The 23,001-nt window shown below is 42.0% G+C and overlaps 2 long non-coding RNA genes across 3 annotated transcripts in view; both read left to right on the top strand.

Moving 5' to 3' along the window:
- Nucleotides 1-2,255: 2,255 nt before the first annotated feature.
- LOC113018408 (uncharacterized) lies at nt 2,256-7,342 on the top strand. Its single transcript, XR_013905947.1, has 3 exons — nt 2,256-5,087; nt 5,884-5,956; nt 6,443-7,342. It is a non-coding gene; the product is annotated as an uncharacterized LOC113018408 (long non-coding RNA).
- A 295-nt stretch (nt 7,343-7,637) lies between these two features.
- LOC145425295 (uncharacterized) overlaps nt 7,638-23,001 on the top strand; it is a 43,439-nt gene continuing 28,075 nt past the window's right edge. Inside the window, exon 1 of one of the 2 annotated variants that reach the window (XR_013905956.1) lies at nt 7,638-8,047. This is a non-coding gene — a long non-coding RNA (uncharacterized LOC145425295). Of the gene's footprint in view, nt 8,048-8,067; nt 9,735-23,001 lie in introns of those variants that run through there. The other variant, XR_013905957.1, reaches the window with a different exon arrangement.

The raw sequence follows: 23,001 nt of genomic DNA, 5'->3' as shown, positions 1-23,001 counted from the left end.
AAGCAGCGCTACGGGAGGAAACTAGAGTCACAACTCCAACAGAGTGACTCTAGGAGCCTGTGGCGGGGACTAAGGACAATAACGGACTATAAAGCACCAACAACCGGTATGACGAATGCGGCCGTGACTCTGGCAGACGAGCTGAACACTTTCTATGCTCGCTTCGAGGCTGCAGCTAAGGACTCCAACGATGCTAGTGCTAGCGGCGCTAACGGCTGCAGACAGGAAGATACTGCCAGCACCGGAAACGTGCTCGTCATCTCCGAGCATGAAGTAAGGAGAGCCTTGAAGAGAGTGAACACCAGGAAAGCAGCAGGACCAGACGGCATCCCAGGTCGTATCCTCAGAGACTGCGCATACCAGCTAGCTCCTGTGTTCACTGAGATATTCAACATCTCTTTATCTCAGTCGGTGATCCCCACATGCTTCAAAGAGTCCATCATTGTTCCTGTCCCGAAGAAACCCCACCCTGCTTCTCTCAATGACTATCGCCCTGTAGCCCTCACCTCAGTAGTGATGAAGTGCTTTGAACGCCTGGTCAGAGACTTCATCATTTCTTCACTACCAGACACACTGGACCCACTACAGTTCGCTTACCGTCCAAATCGTTCCACAGACGATGCCATCTCTCATCTCCTCCACACATCACTCACTCACTTGGACATTAGAAGGGGGAATTATGTTAAAATGCTCTTCATAGACTACAGCTCTGCATTTAATACCATAATTCCCTCCACACTCACCACCAAGCTGGAGCATCTGGGACTCAGCTCATCTATGTGTCAGTGGATCTCCAACTTCCTAACTGGCAGACCACAGGCAGTAAGGATGGGCGGACATGTCTCAGCCTCCACCACTCTCAGCACTGGAGCCCCCCAGGGGTGTGTTCTGAGCCCCCTGCTGTACTCTTTGTACACATATGACTGTGTGGCCACTACCAGCTCCACCACCATCATCAAGTTTGCTGACGACACCGTCGTGGTGGGCCTGATCTCTGATAACAACGAGACGGCCTACCTGAAGGAGATTAGGAATCTGGAGAACTGGTGCCAGAGGAACAACCTCCTTCTAAACGTCAGTAAGACAAAGGAGCTGATAGTGGACTTCAGCACTAAGCAGGAGAGGAACTACCAGACCCCCGTCATCAACGAGTGCCCAGTGGAGAGAGTGGACAGCTTCAAATACCTCGGAGTTCACATCACGCAGGACCTGTCATGGTCCTGTCACATCAACACCGTGGTGAAAAAGGCCCGACAGCGTCTCTACCACCTCAGACGCTTGAGAGACTTCCAACTGCCCTCCAAGGTGCTCAGGAACTTTTACTCGTGCACCATAGAGAGCATCCTGACGGGAAACATCTTAACCTGGTTCGGGAACAGCACCATGCAGGACAGACGAGCTCTACAGAGGGTTGTGCGGTCAGCTGAGCGCACCATCCGCTCCGAGCTCCCTGACCTGCACTCAATCTACAGCAGGCGGTGCTGGACCAAGGCCAGGAAGATCGTGAAGGACCTCAGCCATCCCAACAACAGACTGTTCTCTCTGCTGAGGTCAGGAAAGCGATTCCGCTCCCTGAAGACCAACACAGAGAGACTGAGGAGGAGCTTCTTCCCGCAGGCGATACGGTCTCTCAATCACACCACCACACAGTACTGACCCACACATATGGTTCTTACACACACACTGGACTTTCTGGACATTGTTTTCACTTCATCACTTAAATCACTGCTGCTGTTATTGTGTATATATTTATTTATACTTCTTGTGTATTTTGTTCATACATTCTTATATAGTTCTATATTGTGTATTTTGTTGTACAGTTATTTTATTTTCAATTTAATTTATATATTTTATCTTATTCTTTCCCAGTGTGTTGTACAGTTATTTCATTTTTAACCTTAATTTATATTTTATTCCTTCCTAGTTAAATTTACACTTTTTAATTTTTCATATTTATTTCCTATCTTATTCATAGCCTTTTCCTTTTTTGTTTTCTTTAGGTCACGAGCAGTTGTCCAAGCATTTCACTACATATCGTACTGTGTATGACTGTGTACGTGACAAATAAAAATTTGAATTTGAAAAAATTATGATATGTTAAAGTTAAAACAAAACACAGCTGTTTTAGATATTATCGAATATACATTTTGTAATTATCCTTGTAATTATCCTTATAATTATCCTTATAATTACAAAATGTTTTATGTAAGATTTAAGTTTTGTGATTTAAATCTGACATCACAAAAGTATTTTGGAATTTGAATAATGTATTTTGTAACTGCAGCACACATAATACTAATTTTGAACAATTTTGTCCAGGTTCCTTGTCACCGGGGACTCCTTCACGACCAAGCATTCAGTTACAGGGTCGGTGTGTCCACGGTGAGCCAGATCACCCCCCAGACAGCGACGGCCATCTGGGACTGTCTAGTGGACGACTTCATGGCTGTGCCTTCACCTGGAGGTCCATCACAGAGGGATTCCAGGAGCGCTGGAACTTTCCTCTGTGCTGTGCAGCTCTGGATGGGAAGCACGTCCAGACAAAGGCACCCCATATATCATATAGGAGACACACACATTGATATACACTAAATATTTATTTCATTTCTTTTTTGTGGTGCCCAAATTTATGCACCTGCTTGATTTTGTTTAAACAATTATTGCACACTTTCTGTAAATCCAGTAAACTTCTTTTCACTTCTCAAATATCACTGTGTGTGTCTCCTGTATAATATTTAACTGACATTTTTTATTGTAACAACCAACGATTTATACAGGAAAATGATGTCTATTAACAAGGTTGCCCAAACTTTTGCATCCCACTGTATCAGTATATTTTGTCATTAGTATAATATGAAATAAATTCTACATGTGTCAAGTTGTGTGCCAACATTTGCTGTGTAGTAGAACTGAGACATTAGTTATTATAAACATTTATTTGAAATAATATTAAAATTCTCAAACAGAAAAACATTAAACATGAATATATAAAATATAAGAATTTACAGAGAGACAGGAATAAAAAGGACCAGCTGCTCTCCAGAGCAGGAACAAGGCTGAGGAGGAAATGCTCCATTGGAGACTGGTGTGGACTCTTCAGGGATACCAGGATGGCCAGCTCCAGCGCCGATCGACCGTCCTGGGATTCGTCCCTCATCTGCCTCAGAGCCGTCCTCCCCTGTGGGCCTGTAAAACAGCACAAAACACAAAGAAATGAGAAGGCTGCTACTAGATTTTAATTTCAACATTGAGAAAAAAAACAAAAACAGGACATAATCAGATTGGTTGTAGATATTTAGTAAAGGTGATCACAAGGGAATCCCACCGACTAAAAAGGTATCAGTGCTTGCTGTACATACCTGTGGGTGCAGCAGCAGGAGCTCAGGGACTGGGGATGCTCTGCTGCAGAATCAGTTGGTTCTATCAATACAGTATTAAATGTTAACAGGTTGGATATAATAATCGTAGAGTAGACAGTGGTCCCTCATTTATTGCAGCAGGGGTTCTCAGAATAACTAGCCCCTGGCCACGCACTTTATACACCGTTTTCCCCACACATTGGTCACAGTTCTCACAACTGATTCTCAAAGTGCAAACCTTTGTAGATTGCAAAACGTAAAAGTATTATTATGCCGCCGTTTGTCTTCATCTGCCCGCCACTTTCGTGCGCCTTTTTCCCTCGGGGTGCAGGTGTCTATTTCCGAATGAGGCTCATAGTTATGGGTGTTTTTGTGCTGTTTTTTCTATTGGACGTGATGGTTATCAAAACCAAACGTGATAAATTTGGCAAGCGCAGGAGACACGACACCAGGCTGCAGAATGCAATGCTGTCCGGTGCAATAAAAAATCAGCGAAAAAGCGAAGCAGTGACGGATGAACAGCGGGACCACTGTGTGCTGTTTATTAATAAACAATAAAATATATTCCTAAATGACAACATGCATAAAAGCAGAACGGTATTTGTACGTCAGTGGGAAAATAGCGGTGGCTTGCTAGCTTTTGTGCGGCTTCCCCGGGTCAGTAAAGACTTTCAAAAGAGAAATGAATGAACTTACCAGGTTGCCCGATCTCTTCACATATCTTCCTCCAAGCTCGGTCCTTTATATTCCTGTCTCGGTACAGAAAGCAGCTGGTGTCGTACAGCTCCGGGTTGTTTGCTACCGCATTGATTAGCCTTCCCCTCCATCGAAGTATGAAGGGCTTTGGCTGGATCTGCCCCTTTGACCTAGGTAACAGCCACGTCACCAGGCTCCTGATTGGTTGTCGCGGCGCGATTTGACGCTTGAGTTCAGATTTTTCCAACTCGAGCGGTAGACGCGAAACGCGCGTATGCACAAAATGCAACACAAAAACTCACGCGCGTGGTTTTATTCGCGAGTCAAATGCCTGAAACGCGCTACACTGACGCGCGTTTCAGGCGTTTTCGCGACGCAAATCTGCTTCCGAATTTTCGCGGGAGCCGCAATCGCGGGTCATCGCGCCTTTCCATTGACTTTACATGTAAACCTGACGCTCTGGCCGCCTCTATCGTGTTCGGTGTGAACACACCGTTACGGGCGCGAGTGAGCGTCCGGGTGATGTAGACGTCGTAGGAAACTCTCGCTCGCACCCGAGCATTTTGTGGCATGTTTTGACCTATTTCGGGCCATTTTCGTGTTGCTGGGGGGATGAACTCTGAATGACCTATTAAATAAAAGTGTAATATCTTTGACACCTAGCGATACAAACGATGATTTTACCAGCACAAACCGACACAAACGGAGCACTAACCACCCAGTATTTTTTCTGTTTTTCTTTTTCTCTCAGGTTGCTGGTTGTGGAATTTGGAGCTGCAGAGATTTGAGCTGTGCTCCAAAAGTGCATGTTGAAGGTACCTAATGCTTGCATATTATTTACTTTTTCCTTAATACGCAATTTTACATTTTGAATTCTCTTATTTGGTCTTTTAGGTTATCACCACAGTTCCACTGCTGTCCACATTCATGAGCAGTCTTGACCAGTACTCTGACCAGTTGATGAAGATTCTACGAAAAAAAGGAGGGGAAACAGCGCGGCGGATCACAGCAGCATTGTCTACAATTTCACAGGTATTCTGTCTTGTTATAATGTTCTGTAACTAATAGATTAGTTGCAGGTTGATCTCAGGTCTGGTTATTAACCTGTATTTTTAACTTTCTTGGGTCATTTTATGCTTGTTCTGTCCTGCGTTATACTTCTCATCTCGCTTTTGGCTTATATTCTGGACTTGGTCCTGACACAAAGCAGAACTAAGTAACTCATGCCCCTAGAGGCCATAAGTGCCGCTGTTGGCATTGTAGCTTTTTTCTTTTCTTTTTTTTGTTACTCATTAATTGTCCAAAGGAATAATTAGCTACACTGAGAAAAGACAAAGGCAGACAACATTTCACATTTCGCCACAACTCAGTAACACAATAGATTATTTTTTTTCACTCAAACTTGGTATAAATACTGCAAATGTGGTGGTAGCCCGCATACCTCATATTAACGTGACAGTGTGTAGTTTTTGTCATTAATTTTTGGAAATCTCTATCAAAATGTTTTTGATTCCTTTGAACAGCACTCCTATGCAACAACACTTTTCTTCCTTCTTTCTGGTGGTACACCACGCTAAAGCTGCATTTTCCACGACCCAATGTATTGCAATCAATGTAATTGGACTCATAACTTATAATCTTTATGGGAGTGAATTGGTAAGCTTCTCATTCTCTAACACAAAATACTACTTGCTTGCAAAAAGCATGTTTAAAATGACTTAGAAACAATTATGAATTGGTTAAACAACAATAAAAATTGACTTAAGTTCTGTGGGGGTCTCTAAAAACTTCAAAAAAGTAATTGCGCTGCATGTGTTGTTTTGTTTAGAGTTCCAGAATCGAAGTGAAGCGTGAATATATACCTGAATGAGAACCCTGAAAATCTCATCAAAGAGTACATGGTAAGTTTATTTTTAAAGGGATATTCCACCCCTCAGTAAAATTTTGACTGTCATAATTCCCAGAGTTTTGTAAGTTGAAAAATGTATTTTCTAAACAAGCCCAGGCATTCTCCTGTTCTGGCAGCAATCAGTTTTCTTTAAATTAGCTTACAACAATAAAGTGCATGGGAAATACTAGGATTTTGTTTCCATTCACTTACATTGTTTTATGCGAAACTAAAGAAAATAACCCTGGTCAGCAGAATATTGATAATATTATTAATGCATACTCCTTCTGCCCTCTGTCCATGTTTCATGTATCTTCTTCTTGGTCTTTATTTGGTGATAGTCTTAAATCCACATTTTTCTTTGGTCTGTTCTCCTCAGTCTCATTCAGGGATATGTGTAATTAGGATAGTGTGGACCATTTTAACTAAAATGGAGTGAATAGATAGATGATGCGATGACCAAAATACAACGGATTTAAAATATTTCTGTCCTTTTCAGGATTTCAACGTGATGGAAGCTGAAGAGCTTGAGAGGATGGATTTGGCGTGTTTATAAAATAATCCATGAAGGAGCACAGCCTGATGACTCCCTTGAAGATGTTGGCATCATTATCGAGAGATGCACCGTCTTGCAGGATCTTCATGATGTGGCGAGCGGGTGTGCACTTTTGTTTGGGCTAATTTACTTCCTCAATCTGAGTTACCCAAAGCCACTTCGCTACACATTTGAGTTCTTCCAGAAGGTGCTCATGGGACTGGAAGACAAAAAACTGTCTAACAAAATACAAGTGCTGAAGAACAAACTCTGCCAAAAGGAGACGCAATGACTCTTTCTTTTTTTTTGTATTTACACTTCATATTAGTTCTCGTGTACCAGGTTTCCATTGTAGGTCAAGGATCTTGAGTGTTATAAATGTTAAAGTGTATGTGCAAACAAATGTGAAAAGGTTCTAAGGTTGTCACCTGTACTCAAGTTAAGTACTGGATTTTTGGTCTTAGCATTTAATTAAGAATATTTTGAGATTTTTGATGCATTTTTTTTATTGTAAAATGTATTATATAATAGAAAACTTATAATTCTGAATCAGATTTTTGTAACTGGGGACTAAATCGTTTTTACCTTTTTGTGTCACTTAAGTATTTTCTGTAATTGCATTATACAGTGATTTTTAAGTAGCTGTGGTAAATCTGCAGATCTGACTATAATCACAAGTTGTATTGAATTTGACATCTTACGGCACACTACAATGTCACTTTGTTGAAACTCGGAAAGTTGTTTCCAATGTTTAAATTTTGGTCATGCACTTTAAGCATTTAATGTTGCCTTATGCAGTGTTGTTCCCTGTTGAAGCTTTGCCTTGTCAAGGCTCACCGTAAATAAAGTTGTTGATGCAGCACCCTTTTTTTGCATTTACACTTTATGTAAGCTTTGGTGTAAGAGTTTTCTATTGAAGTGCAAGGATCTTGAATGTTATAAATGGTAACGTGTGAGCAAGTGTAAAAAGGTTTTTGAGTTGTCACCTGTACTCTAAGTGTTAGACCTTTGCTGAAGACCTCTGAAAGGTCCAAACACCTAATTACAATGTATAGATGACAACTCAGGAACCTTTCTAGACTTGTTTTGTTGATGCCTAAACATTTAGCATATAGATGAAACTATTAATTAAATCATAATTAATCAAATTAATTAGGTCCAAAACGCAATCTAAATGGTTCCATTAAATTCAAATTAATATTGTCAATTGAACCTAAAGCAATACAGTTAATAAAATGAACAAAGTGTTTAAATTCTAATTAATGGTGTTAAATAGTAACAGTGAAAGGAAAGCTGTTGCTTTTATAGAACAATTTCACTTCTGATATACATCACCATTGAAATTGCAGATAACAACCATATTGATTTATGTTTAATTGACCAGGTTTTGTGGAAAAGATTGCCTTAACTTTGTCAATTAAATCCAACGTTTTATTTCTTAGAGTGTTGGTTTAAATGGACTCACTGTATTGGTGCATGGGTGTGGGGCGTGTCTCATGGGTGTGGTATAAGATAAATGTGGTTGCACTCACTTGTTCACAGCACCTGATGTGATGAGCAGAAGCTAGGGTGAGCACGAGGCAAAACTTTCTGTTGACCGCAACATACCGCAACATTATCACAATATGAATGCAAATTGAACACAACGTGATTGCAATTGATAGCAGCTTGAATGATTGTGATATATTTGGACTGTAACTTGATGGTATTTGTATATTTGTGCACCAATTGATGCCATAGATCAGTTTGTAATTTTGACATAGTAGCTATTGCAGTTATTCGTAAGTTGCAGTTATTTGTTTGTGCAGTCTGTGCGTTTGTTTGATAGTTAATCCCATATGCTGATTTGTGGTTTGGACAGTGGCATGCGGAAATAAAGAAGCAAATGATACAGAAGTGTATTTTGTGCGTTAATTGTTGCGCGTCATCGGTGTCCTCATGTTTAGCCTGCCGCGCCCATTGGCTGGAAGAGCCGCAACAAATTGTCAACAGAAAGGTTTTAGGTTTTATTGGATTATTTATAAATAGATGAGTTTTATTGATGATAGTTTTGTAGTTTGCTGTTGCCTTTTACAACCCGCTTTTTGATTAAGCCTTTGGCTACACAAAATAGATTTCGTTCAGGAGTCTTATTCCTCTGTTAGGTTTTAGCAGTACAGCTGCATTAGGCGTTGTACTGATTTGCTTTCTAGTTATTGTGCATCAGGCGGCTGAAGCCATTGGCTTGGGAGTACCGCCGCAGTTTGTGTTTAAGACAGTTTGTCTTTCTCACAGCTGACGGTATGGAGGTACATAAATACCCACCGCTAGTATGTACGGAAGACTAGGTTAAGTTAGTTAGGTTTAATAGGCAGTTAGTGGGGGATATTGCTCCTGTCAATTGTGTGTGTCCAGGGTTTATGAAGTGAATGTCATCAAGTTGATGCGTTGGAATGAAGCTGTGTGGCATAGGTGCAGTTCAGCGTTTGGATTTTTGTAATATTTTGAAGAAAAATGGAGATTAATACAATGTGGTGATGTGGATGGAAAGAAAAGACAGCCGAAACCGACTGCTAAGGCTTTGGAGAATCAGATTGAAAGGCTTCAGACAGAACGTCACACTAAGATTAATAACATTAAAAAGGTCATAAAGATTATTAAAGAGTTAAAGCAATCTGAGGATAATGTTTCAACTGTTCAGGCTCAGTTAGAGAATTTGTCTGTGTTGCTTAATGAGGCGACTCAACTGCAGGAAACCTTGCTTCCTTTGTTTCCTCAAGAAGAGCAAGAAAAACAGACTGCTTGATTTATAAGTGTGCGAGCACATAATACTGAGTTTATGGAAGCGGTAAAGAAATGGCTTCATGTTGCAAAGGGAAACCCTCAGAGCAAAAATCAGGTGTCTGAGCTTGATTTGCCACATTTAAATCCACCTGGTGTTGATTCCTTTGATGTATTACCTGCTGGAAATGGTTCTGCTGTTTCTATGTACACCGGGAATGTTAGTAAAGGTGCTGCAATAGATGATGTTAATCCAAGTGATGGCGTCTCTAATGTTGGAAACAAAAGTTGTAGGAAAAGTAAATCATCACCCAGTGGCTCAATGGTTTCATCTGCCTTGTCAGCACGGATAACGGCAGAGGCTGACATGGCTGCCCTTCTTGTTCGACAGAGGTTGTTGAAAGAAAAGCATGCTCTGGAAGAACAAGAAATACAGCTTAAGAAAAGAAAGGAGCTGCTTGACTTGGAAACTGAAATAGCAGCCTCAGCAGCAAAGGTGAATGTTTTAAAAACTTCTGAAATGTCCCGAGTCTCAAGTGCTGTTAAGGTTAAATCAGATGGAATGAATTCGTATTTAGAACGAGAGCGGGGGCGTTTAGGTGTTTTAAATCTTAATGCTCCAATGTTCAAACCTGTGTTACCAGAGCAACCATATCAGGGTGTTGATGCAGGTGATCATCAAGCGCAGGTATTGGATGTTAGGCCCAAGGTTAAAAATACTTTTCAGCCTAAGGTCGTTTCATTGGAAAGGTCAGAGACGAAGTTACATCAAGTACTTCCAGGTGCAGTTTCAACTACTCAGATGATGTCGCAGTCTCACACACAATCAAAACCTCTTACACATACAGTGCAAGGTGGTGAGGGTCATGATCATTTAGTCACAGTTTTGAAGAAACAAAATGAAATTACAACTTTATTGGCTGAGCAGCAGTCTGTTTTTGTTACCAAGACATGACATTCAGTTATTTGATGGCGATCCTTTGCAATATCAAACATTTATGAGAGCTTTTGAGCACATGGTGGAGAGTCAAGCTCACAGTGCTAAGGATTGTTTATATTTTCTCGAGCAATACACTAGAGGCCATCCCAGAGAAATGGTCCGAAGCTGTCAGTATATGCCTGTTGAGTATGGATATGTGTCGCGGCCTTTTACTTTCCAAACACCAAAAAAGTCCAAGAAAAGGCCGTGGGTGGCAACGGGAGGTTTGTTTTAGAACGCACTTCTGATTCCATTGTTTAAAAATCATATGCCGTTTATTTCGTGAAAAATTACAAACAGAAATCAGCCAAATAACTTCTTAAAACTTAAAATTAAACGAAAGTTAACTTAATTTGCTTTAACAACTTCAAAAGTGGTCAAAAAATCATTTTCTAACCCTCCCGTCTTCCCATCTGACATTTGGCAAACAAAAAACCTCTCTACCACACCCATCCAGGGTGCTCTTAATCTCTTGATTAATGGGAGGGTCCATAAGCTAATAAACCAATCACTTTCCAAAAGCTTCTCCAATAAAATTAATTACAAATTTACATAACAAAACCAGGTCAGTATATTCTTACACCTTTAAAGAAAAAACAAAAAAGAATACAAATTGCATTTTATAAACATTCAACAAAAATGGCCACAACATTCCGGCCCCTAATTCCTGTGTAACATGAATTATATCTGTCTAAGTGGCCATCACCAAAAGCAATGCCAATAATTTTCTTCAGTAGTCCGTCCGTATAGGTCTTCTTAAAAACCAAACAAAAGGAAAGGTCAATGTTCTATGATTTCAAGTCTCTGATGTTCATGTGTTTGCTTTGTGTGTATTCAGAAAAGGTGTATGTTGCATAATGGAGTGTAGAGCAAAGTGAGTGTCAGTGTAAATGTAGAGCCAGAGGTTCCAGAACTTTGCTCAGTTGGAGGCCAACATTCATTGTTTCCTCTAGATGACCTCCACCAGGAGACATATTTTGTTGATTGGCCTCTCCAGCTCATTTGTTCGTGTCTTAACTCTAACACGGCGAACTACTCCGTGTGCATCGGCCATGGTTTCAGTGATGCGGCCAATTTCTTGGTGCAGCTCCATCAACAACAAGCACAACATCACCAATGCAAAAGTTCCTACGAATCTTGTTCCATTTCTGTCGTTCCTGCAACATAGGAAGGTATTCTTTCACCCACCTTTTCCAGAATAGATCCACAATATACTGGGCTTGTTTCCATCGTCTTCGCAGATACAGATCCTCTTTTTTTTTAAATAAACCTGGTGGCAGCACAGGTTTGCCTTTTAACTGTCCATCCATCTTCATCCGCTTAATCCGGGGCTGGGTCGCGGGGGCAGCAGCCTAAGCAAAGAGGCCCAGACCTCCCTCTCCCCAGCCACCTCCTCCAGCTTATCCGGGGGAACACCAAGGCGTTCCCAGGCCAGCCGAGAGATATAATCTCTCCAGCGTGTCCTGGGTCTGCCCCGGGGCCTCCTCCCGGTGGGACATGCCTGGAACACCTCACCCAGGAGGCGCCCAGGGGGCATCCTTGTCAGATGCCCGAACCACCTCAGCTGGCTCCTTTCGATGTGGAGCAGCAGCTGCTCTACTCTGAGCCCCTCCCGGATGGCCGAACTTCTCACCCTATCTCTAAGGGAGAGGCCAGCCACCCTTCGGAGGAAGCTCATTTCTGCCGCTTGTATCTGCGATTCCTTGTGTTTTAGAACGGAAAACAGAACATTCAAACAAAAAGGGACCACAGGTTTTAAAAAAAATCCATTCAGTATTCAATCTTCAAGACAAATGCTGCACGCTGCATTCATACTGTTTAATTTAAAAGATAAGATAACCTTTATTAGTCCCACACGTGGGAAATTTGTTTTGTCACAGCAGGAAGTGGACAGTGCAAAAGTTATGAGGCAAAAATTAGGATACAATAAGAATAAATACAGTACACAACTGTACAGAATAGAATAAAATACTATATACAGTAGAATAAAATAAATATACAATAAGATAAAAATAGAATACAAATGCTATATACAACTGAGTAAAAATACAACGATGACAGAAAGGATTATTGCACTTAGTATTATTGCATATGTATTCATGTAAAATATTTATGCACATATAGTAAAATAGCACATAACTGGCCTTTTAACTGGAGTAAGTGATTTGGAGTAAGAGCTTCTACATCATTGGGATCATCAGAAGAAGGTGTGATTGGGCGGTCATTCAGTATAGCCTCCACTTCACAAAAAACTGTATGCAAGGTTTCATAATCTAGTACTTGCTGGTTTGTGATAGAGTATAATATTCTCTTTATTTCTTGCACCAAGCGCTCCCATACTCCACCATGATGGGCCCCATAGGGTGGGCTAAAGGTCCACTTTATGCCGTCCTGTGCTAAACCTTTTTGGATTTTACTTTGGTTTAGCTCTAACATGGCTTGTTTTAACTCACGATTTGAGCTGACAAAGTTGGTTCCATTGTCTGACCGGATTTCTTTGACCTGTCCTCTGCGGCAGATGAATCTCCTGATGGCATTAATGCAGGAGCCTGTATCAAGAGAATGTGCCACCTCAAGGTGGACTGCACGACAGGTTAGGCATGTGAAGAGAACTCCATACCTCTTAACAAGACTCCTGCCTCTCTTTACTTCTATTGGTCCAAAATAATCAATACCAACATAAGTAAATGGTGGAAGATCAGCTGAGATTCTGTCAATAGGAAGATCAGACATTTTCTGCTCACCTGGCTTTTGCCGTTGTCTTTGACACACTATACAATCTTTGATTATTTTTCTAGCTGCTGAATTAGCATGAGGGATCCAGTATTGACAGCGAAGGGTTGAAAGCATGTGATTTCTTCCTCTGTGACCAATCTTTTCGTGAATATGCTGAAGAATAAGCTTTGAAACATGGCTTTCTTTTGGCAAAATTGCAGGATGTTTTGTTTCCTCAGGTAAATCCGCTTTGCTCAGTCTTCCACCCACTCTCAAGACACCATTAGCAACTACAGGATCAAGCTTATACAGATGACTTGACTTCCTTACAGTGCCAGAGTTTAGGGCAGTCATTTCATCAGCAAAATGTTTTCTCTGCACAAAACTCACTATAGCTTCCTCAGCCTTGGACAAATCCTCAGGTTTGAGCAGAGTGTTCCATTTATCCTCTTGCTTAACACACATTTGACTTCCACAGTGCGTGCCCAGCAACTTCTGTCTTTTCCTTGTTTGCAGTTTAAGTCTTTCTTTTACTTTCAGGATCCATGCCACACACCTTTTTAATTTTGTCCAGCTGGAGAAGTACAACAGCAGCTTAGTAGTGGGACACACATCTTCTTTCAGCACAGCTGCACACATCAGGCCCTCCCCTTTTATTTTTGGGTCAGCTTCCAAATGGACAGATACACAATTCATGCCTACAGGCCAGTGAACAACAGGTTTACTGAGAAATTCTGGACCACTGTTTTCCTTTTCCCATTCCTCCCGGTACTTTTGCAGCTTTTTTTTTTTTTTTTTTTTTTTTCTTTCTTTCTCTGAGGGGAACAAACATTGCTGCTCTAATGCTGGGCTCACACTGTGCGATTTTTGGCCCATTTTGAGACTATTTTTGAGTCGTGCGACCGATTTGGTGATCGGCCCAATTTTGGCCTTCATCGTGTAGTATACGTGGGGTAACGAGAAGCGATTAACACCTCACGACCAGCTCCCGATCATCAATCGCTCGTGAGGGTGTCACCACAGGCGCTCACACTGCTCACGCGCAAACACGTAAACGTCGGTGAAAAAGACGGCGCAGCACGGTAGTGCAGCGTGTGATCTGGACACAAGCGACGGAGGCACAACTTGTAGAACTTTGGAAAGCTCATCTGAGCCTTTTCGATGTGGCATCACAAAATTATCACGACCACAACAACCGTGAAAATAGTTGGATTTACATTGCTGCTCAATCACAGCTGTCTGATCATGGTTTTCATTAGCAATTTAGCAAAGTTGATGGTGGTGGTGTGTCTGTGTGAGTGAAAGACAGAGAGAGCGACAGATTTTCTGTTATAACCTTCATTTTATGGAGGCACAGTGTGAGCACTCAGGTCGCATCAGAGCATCGGGCGGTATAGTGTGAGACCTGCATCGTGACCTACCAACTTCTAACCCCTGCGAGTCAATCGTGCAGTTTGAGCAGGAGCTGAATAACGTGACTGAAAAAATCGCACAGTGTCTGCCCAGCTTTAGGTGTACTGTCGTTCGAGTCTTGCACCGCAGTGTCTGTTTCCCTGTTGGCCATGCTTCTTGTTGTGGTCATCTGCTGTCTTCCGGTATTTTCTCCGTAAGCGACCTTTCCTCGACCAATGAGATAAGCGGTAATCTGAATTGTCATACTCGAATTGTCGTAAGTGTGCTGTCAGCTCATTGGTCACAAAGCAGGAGAGGGGCTGGGAATTATGTTTTCAGACAAAACGTTAATTCCATTAACATTTATAGACTACTTTTGATTCTCACTGTATTACGGGACAAAGTGCGTCCCTTATTAGCTCAATACGGGACGTGTACTTTTGTTTCTAAATACGGGACGATTCCGTTTTTTAAGGGACTGTTGGCAACCCTAGTCACACGTTTGACGAGTTGGGAGTGAGAACGTGTTGGCATGTCCTATTTTTACAAGAACATAAGCTGAAAACACTAAATGAAAATCCTTCATTGCTATTCTGGAGTATTAACCCTCTGGGGTCGCCGGACGGCCGGCGCGTCAAAATCACATGACCAATTTAAGACAACACAGCTACAAGATGCAGCGAGTCAGAGGCTGTATCCCAATTCAGAGTCTGCAGCCTTAAAGGACGCAGCCTCAACGATCCTCAAGGGCCGCGTACTCAAAGACCGCTAAGGCCGGAAGTGCAAGGCTTGTGAAATGGGACGGTCTAGCCTCCGTTGCGCTGCCTAGGTTGCCTAGCAACCATGATACTAACAGCTGGAAACGTGTCATACAGCTTTGTTTGACAGAAATGAAGGAGAAAATCTTTTGTTCATGTCAGGGTCCTGGGACTGGGCGACCCAGGATCCCTGAGCAGTTATGTATTATATTATTATTATTATTATTATTATTATATGTATTTTGGTATTGCTGCTGCTCTCCTCCATGATTGTAGATGTGAGTGTGTGTGTTTATGTCTGCGGGGATGCTTGGAGGATGGAGCTCAGCCACCTGCAGGCCTGAGGGGTGTGGCCCTGCGGAAGGACTGGCCACACCCGAAGCCACACACCTGCCGCTGATCAGGGCTCGTCGGGGGAGCTACTTAGGAGAGTCTTGGAGCTCCCACCGACGCGGGATCATTCCTTGAGACTCCACGTTAGTCGTCCCATTGAATTGAGTTAATGTGTGTAAGTGTATGCCCGCGGTTATTTGTGTCCTGACGGCTGCGTCTATTGTTTCCCGCAGGAGGAGCGTGGAAGGCACGAAGAGCAGCAAGCACCGGGGGGTGCTGACACGGGAGCGGAGAGCACAGAGACACTAACTATTCACGCAGAGACACGACACGGGAGTCTGGGAGAACACGGGGATTTATTGTTGTTTTTGTTCCACTCGGTAAATAAACACACTGTTTATACATAGAGCACCGCGCCTGGGTCCTCCTTTCCCCACATCCCCACGGTCTGCCAGCCAGACCGTGACAGTTCATTTGTTTGTGTCTACATGAGCTTTGATCATTCTCTGTAAGATTAAGCTCAGCTACTGAACGCCGTATATTTTAAAGTAAAGGCTTTAAAAGTTAGTACAAACGTCACTAATGTCACATAACTTTGCCGACATGTGGCCAACAGGAATGTTTTAATGTTCTTCGTTATTAAACATTTGCACATAAATAAGTGACATAATATTCAGTACTCATCCGCCTTTTTTTTTTTTTTTTTTTTTTTTCGGCAAAATTATCCACACCCACCGCCGCGCTATGCATTCTGGGATATGTTGGGCCACGAAGTCTACACTGCCACAGCCTTAAAATTCAGGGAAATGAAGGACTCATTTCAGGGCCGCATTTCGAGCAGCCTTTGAATTGGGACAGCCTTCGGCGCGCCGCTGCAGACGCTGGATTGGGATACAGCCATGGTCACACACTGCATGTGGTTTTAAAAGCAACATGTCTGTTCACCACAACAATGGAGATGTGTAATATTAGTGCAGCTACGGTTTGTTCTTGAACATCAGTTCTGTTTTCTACTTTGATCACTTAGACCAAAAAGTGTTGTTTTCAGATTCTTTCTTTTACATCTATAAAGCACCTGTTCATTTTTTATTACAATTAGTTTCACATGAATGTTAGTGTTTCCTTTATGATCTTTTAATGCTTACACTACACTGTACATGTCTGCATTAGAGACATTTCTCATCAACCATGCTGAATCCAGAGAACTGACAGATGAGCTCTGGCCACAGCACCAGGAGCGCTCTGGTAGGCAGCGCCCACTTCCTGCCTACTCTGAATGATTCTGAGGTTTTGTGGCACTGAGGTCTCCTGGCTGCATCGCCCCCCCCCCCCCCCCCCACCGGCCGCCTGGCACTCATGGTTTTTTGATGTGATGTCATCAATCTTCACATCCTTTTGCTTTCATGTTCATTTCTGACCTGTTTGTAAAAGGTTCTGTATGAATAAAGTTTCATATTCCCGTCGGATTGAAACAGTGGCCACAGTTAAAGTAAAAACAGCCTTTATTAGGAAACGATTAAAAACAGTGACTGATTCACACACCGACATAAGGAGCACACAGTTTAATACTGATTTCAAATCCATGCTTCAAACACGCTTCATTTTCTCCTCCACCATCTGCAGCAGCCGCTCAGAGTACATCTCCAGCAGAGACGCCGTCCTGCGGTCCTCCAGCTGACCGCAGGGGACGCTGCCACCTGACTCCCGCAGCACCTCCTGTATGTCATAGCGAACTATGTCAAACGCCTCCAGCATCACTGACGACACTTGGAGACGTCGCTGCGAGCCAGCGAGCCCCGGTGCAGAGAGCCCCCTCCGAGGAAACACTGGAGATATGACACAATAGGATATATAAAATGATAAAATAAATAAGAACGGGATACAATATACATATAAATAGAGTAAGAATAAAAAATGAATAAAAATAAAATCAATAAATATTCGGTAAAACCTAAATTAATAATAAAATAACAGGATAGAATAAATAAGCATAAAATAAATGAACGCTAAGTAAAAGCTAAATTAAAAAGGTGGTCTTGAGCCTGTTCTTACAAACATGTACGTTCTCTGCGGCCCTGAGCTCCTCCGGCAGGCTGTTCCACAGACGAGGACCATACCACTGAAAAGCTGCCTCTCCGTGAGTATGTGTCCTGACTTTAGGGACAATCAAAAGGCCAGTGCCAGAGGACCTCAGGGTTCGCGAGGGTTCATATGGTAAAAGCAGATCTGAGAGATAAGAAGGCCCAAGACCATTAAGACATTTAAAAACCAATAAAAGAACTTTAAAATCGATCCTGAAACACACGGGGAGCCAGTGCAGTGATTCTAAAACCGGTGTAATATGGGCCCGCCCTCTGGTCTTCGTCAGCACACGAGCTGCCGAGTTTTGCAAAAGTTGTAAAGTTGAAATATTCTTCTTAGGAAGACCAGAGAGCAGGGCATTACAGTAATCAATGCAACTGGTAATAAAAGCATGCATCAGCATCTCCGTGTTGGCCCGAGAGAGAATAGGGCGGACTCTGGCTATATTTTTTAGATGATAAAATCCAATTTTGGTTACATGTTTAATATGTGGGATAAAACCAAGCTCAGAGTCAAAAATAACACCCAGGTTTTTCACTTGTAGCGAAGGACATAGTGAAAATGCCTGTAATTTAGACAAGAGTTTCTCTCTCTGAGCCTCGGGACCGATGATTAAGACTTCAGTTTTGTCCTGGTTAAGCTGTAAAAAGTTTTCTGCCATCCAAGATCTTATATCTAAAATACAGTTAAAAAGGGCATCCATTGGTCTGGTGTCATCAGGAGACACAGAGATGTACAGCTGCGTGTCATCAGCGTAACTGTGGAAGTTCACTCCATGCCTCCTGATGACACTGCCGAGAGGGAGCATATGCAAATTAAAAAGTACAGGGCCTAGAACCGACCCTTGAGGCACACCACATGTCATTTTATGGATCTTAGAGGAGCATGTATCCATACTCACCATAAAAGTTCTGTCTGAGAGATAGGAAGTGAACCAGTTATGTACAGCACCAGAGAGGCCCACCATGTGTTTCAATCTGTTTAAAAGAACACTGATTCCTGACGCCGTGGGGAGCTGGCACCGAAGTCTGTGCACAGCCCTTTTAGACGAGGAGAGAGTCCCAGGGCATGAATTCGAGTCTGGGCCGGTGACCAGGTCCACGGCGCTGGGATTCAGTCTGATGATCCGAACCGTCAGTGGGACGTCAGGGGTGAGAAACACTATTTTGGTATATAAAACGGCCGCAAAGATTTAAAAGTGACGTGATAAATTAGGTTGGGTTCGCCGAAAGGAGCTGAATTAGATTTAGGTTTTAGAGGTAGCCGAAATTATCTCGTGACAAATTAAGGACGGTTTCTCCACCGAAAGGAGGATAGAGCTCTATAAAATAAAAAGGGACTCCGCAGTTAAGGGCGTTGAGTGAATGGTTTCTCCACCAATGTTAAGGAGGAAAGAGCTCGCCGCGGTAAGGGGGATTATAGGCCTTAAAAAGAGTGTGAATGAGCGCATGCATGTGTGAGTGCCAGTAAGTGAACGCAGCAGCACAGAAGGAAACCTAAAGCGGTGTTAACGGAATTCTGTGACGTGTTGTGTACACGTAGCCTGGGTTTTGGTGTAAGTCGCGTTGCTTGCTGCAAACTGTGTAAGTCTGTCATGAAAGAGGATGAAACATACTGCAAAGTTTTTATTGGGCAGCACGTGGTGTGTAGATCGTTGACGAATGAAGTGTAATTGTGATCTAAGCAGAAGTGAGTGTGTTTGACGTCACGGTGTTTTTGTGCGCTGTGTAAAAGTAATTGCCTCTGATTGTGAGCGGTGATTCTGCAGGTCACCAGCTATTGTAGATATATATAAAAAAAAAAAAAAGTCATAGGAAAAAGGTTTTGTGTTGATCAGCCAAAAAACAACTACAATTTCATTTTCTGCTTTTAAGAAAGGACTGTTCACAAAAACACACACAGAGAGAGAGAGGGATGTGTGTTGATTAAGCAGTGATGAGAATAATGAACATGTCTTAGTTTGTCATTTTCAGATGAAAAGCAGACCTGAATCAATTTTCCACATGCAGCGGTCGGAAGAAAGTTATAGTTTAACATCATTGGAAACATGCAGGCCAAGTTTCTGGCTGACTTGTTTACAGCTTCATGTGTTTCTCAACCTCACAAGCTCTCACACCTCCCTGAAGACAAGGAATGCAGCTCCAAAGAGCAATAACATGGCAGATAAAGAGACAGCAGCAAAGTCCTGAGCAAAGAGTCCCAGCAAGTAGTAGCAATTAGGGCTGGGCCATATTATACCGTTCACGGTAATACCGGTATAATGTTAGGCAACGATAGGAAAATGAAATATCGCGATAGAATGGGAGTAAAACGCGCATGCGCAGTGCCTTTGTTTTCATACGCACATGGCCGATTGTTGAGTGAAACAGATGAACCAGAATTGGTTTGTAAAAATGGTGCAACTTCAGTGATGTGGAACTGGTTTGGTGTTTGTCCGTCAGATACACAACAAAGCACATTTCTTTGCAGAACATGCAAGCGGCCGTCGTTATTTTCGTATTTGTCAGACTAAGATGCTCTTAAATCTGGGAGTAATCTGGGTCCTAAACTCTGTATTCTTCAGGTCAAACGAACACTGCAGCATCACTGAGAGTTAAAAACTGTCTCAATTCTTTTATCTTTAATAAAACGATCAGCATTGCTGCTTTACCAGGTGTAACTATGAAGTTTAATTTCCAGGCATCCATGAAAACAAAAGTTATTACATTTAACGGAGTTAGAAGTTAGCAGGAAGCTAGCGGAAGTTAGCTCGCTAGTTTCGCTAGTTACCTAAGCATGATATTGCATGTTCTGACAGAGATTTCTGAAAAAATTCAAACGTACAGCTCTGCTATCACTTCCAACGTAAATGAAGACAGGAAGCTACACAGCAGTGACGTTTGTAGGGTTACTGAAGTTGGGCTAGCTGGTGATGTGATAATGATGTGCTACGTGATTGCTAGCGACACAGCTATGTTAGCATAACATAAACAGTGAAGCTGGAGGACGAACACTAACACTTTTCCACTTATAAAAGTTAACGTGAAGGTTCCTCATGGTTAGAGACAAATGCAATCGCATGGCAGGATACTGTAAACGGACCAAACTTCAGTCAGGAGAACAACTGAGATAATCCATCCACAATACGAGGTTAGTCTTTAATATACTGCAACAACATGGGAATAGAGCAGCTGCCAGAGAATTCAACATTAATGAATCAATGGTATAGAAGTGGAGGAAGCAAGAAGAATGAGTTTAATAAAGTTTGATTTATCTGACTGCTTTGTTTTGCTTAATGTGCCTTATAATCCCGTGCACCTTATGGTCCGAAAAATGCGTACTGCACACTGCAGTTTAATGTCGCAAAGCACCTCTTTTTAACTTCAGTGGATATTATACATGGTTATGCTCAGGATATGTCAGCACATTTCTACTGGAAATGCCTTTTGGTTAAACTTTCAGCAAGGAATTTGCATTTGCACTGTTACATTTTTATAAAGCTTTAATGTACATAAAAACCAGCTTCTTGTTTAAGTGAAAATAAATGGAAGCTTGTCTTTTTGCGCAAGTAATGTTGTGGAGTTGTATTTTGTCTCGCATCAATTATATCGTCAGTTATATCGTTATCGCAAATTTTCAAATATATATCGTGATAAATATTTTTGGCCATATCGCCCTGCTCTAGTAGCAATGTGGACAAACAGCATCAGAGAAGAAGAGCAAACCCATCATCCTGACTGATCGGATGAATGGCACTGTGTTTACAACAAGCTGCAACTTCACTGTGCATGTGAAGAAAACTTTTGAGGAGAACTGAGTAGACTGTTGGAGTTTGACATTTGCCACCTTTGGAGAAAAAGAGACAGTGGAACACAGGACAAAGCTGAAGGAGAACTGCAGGCTGTTGGACTGTTGAAGTGGGAGAGGACAACAGAGTGAGAGGACAACAGAGTGAGAGGAGTGGTGAGAACACATAGGAATTATTTAATGTGGGAAATCAAAATTTGGGTTAACAAACCTGGGAAAAACAAAACTGACTGCTTAAGTTGGAAAATTGTGAAGGAGTCTGAAACACTGCAAAAAAGAAACATATACAAAATCACACACAAGCAGAACATGCATTAACCCTACTAACACTTCCAAACACAAAATAACTCATGAAGATTAGACAACATCTTAAGCGTGAGTCTGTTTATCATCTTGTCCAAGTCACTTAGTGTGATGCAAAGACCAGTGGACTCAGCACATCAGTTAAGAAATGATCAAATAATAGTAGAGAAGTGTGTAGGAAAGGCAGCTTTAAGAACATGCCCTGCTGGAGACGCAGCTCCACAGACATGCATTAGACCTGCCTAATAACACAAACACACATGCAATGAAAATTAGCTTGTTATCTTTCATCAGTGTTAAAATAGTGTCAATTTAGCAGACACTTGTTATCAAATACTGAATTTATCCAATGCAAAAAAATTGACTCTCTAGGTTGCAGGACAACAATTTAACTTTTGTGGGAAAAAGATCCTGGTTTGACCAACCAGTGATCAGACAATAAATTTAGTTAATATAGTAAATTGGGAGAAGCTTCCTGCTTGATTGATGCAGCACAAGTAATTTACTGTATGAGGGAAATTCTATTTTTGTGATACTATTTTGAACATGCTTTTCTGTTGTCCTGTCAACTTAGTGGGTTAATAGCTGATATGCAAATTAGTTGATCGGTCTTAGATTAATGAAAGGTGATTGAATTCTAGCACGAGTGAATGAGATGTGTTGGAGTTTGTTGTGTGTTGAGTGGAGACTCTAAAACACTGAGTTTCCTGTTTTGATGTGCGAGTGAATCCTGTATTTAGATACACAACTCTGAATACATCAGAACAAACTTCTTTTGTGAAGTGCATGACAGCATGTCACATGTTTTATGATGAAGGGAAAAAAGGAAAACTGAATAAAATAGATCTGTGGGTTAGATGAGTGAAGAGCACAGACCTGGGCCCTGTTTCAGGAAGCCGGTTTAGTGGAAAAACTGAGTAAGTATACCCTGAGTTAACGAAAACTCTGGGTTTTCGGTTTCACAAAGCGAGTTCAGATGAAGCCTCAGTGAGTCACTATGACGACACACTCCGTGAAGCTAACCTGCCCCCTAGCAGGTTTACTACAACTAACCCTGACTGTCTCCGCCCCTTTGTCGGAAACCTGACAGTAGGAAGTGTCGGACATGGCGTGTCCCTTCCTTGAAGAGCCAGTAGATCGTGAAGCCCAAATTCTCCACAGAGCTCTCCGCCGGGAGAGAGTGATTAGAGCGAGTTTGGACATTTTATCATTTCCTGATGATTTTCTGTGTGAACGTCACCGGTTCTCAGCACAATCTATAAGTTATTTGGATAACATCCTCAGGCCTAATATTACGCATGTAACACATCGCGGACATGCTCTCAGTTCATTACATATTATTTGTATTGCACTTCGGTTTTTTGCAAACGGGAGCTTTCTGTATAATATTGGTGACGCTGAGCACGTTTCCAAGG

Source organism: Astatotilapia calliptera, chromosome 3, assembly GCF_964374335.1.
Source record: "Astatotilapia calliptera chromosome 3, fAstCal68.1, whole genome shotgun sequence".
Classification (NCBI taxonomy): Eukaryota; Metazoa; Chordata; class Actinopteri; order Cichliformes; family Cichlidae; genus Astatotilapia; species Astatotilapia calliptera.
The sequence above is the reverse complement of the archived record's forward strand: the minus strand, read 5'-3'. Positions and strand labels throughout refer to the sequence as shown.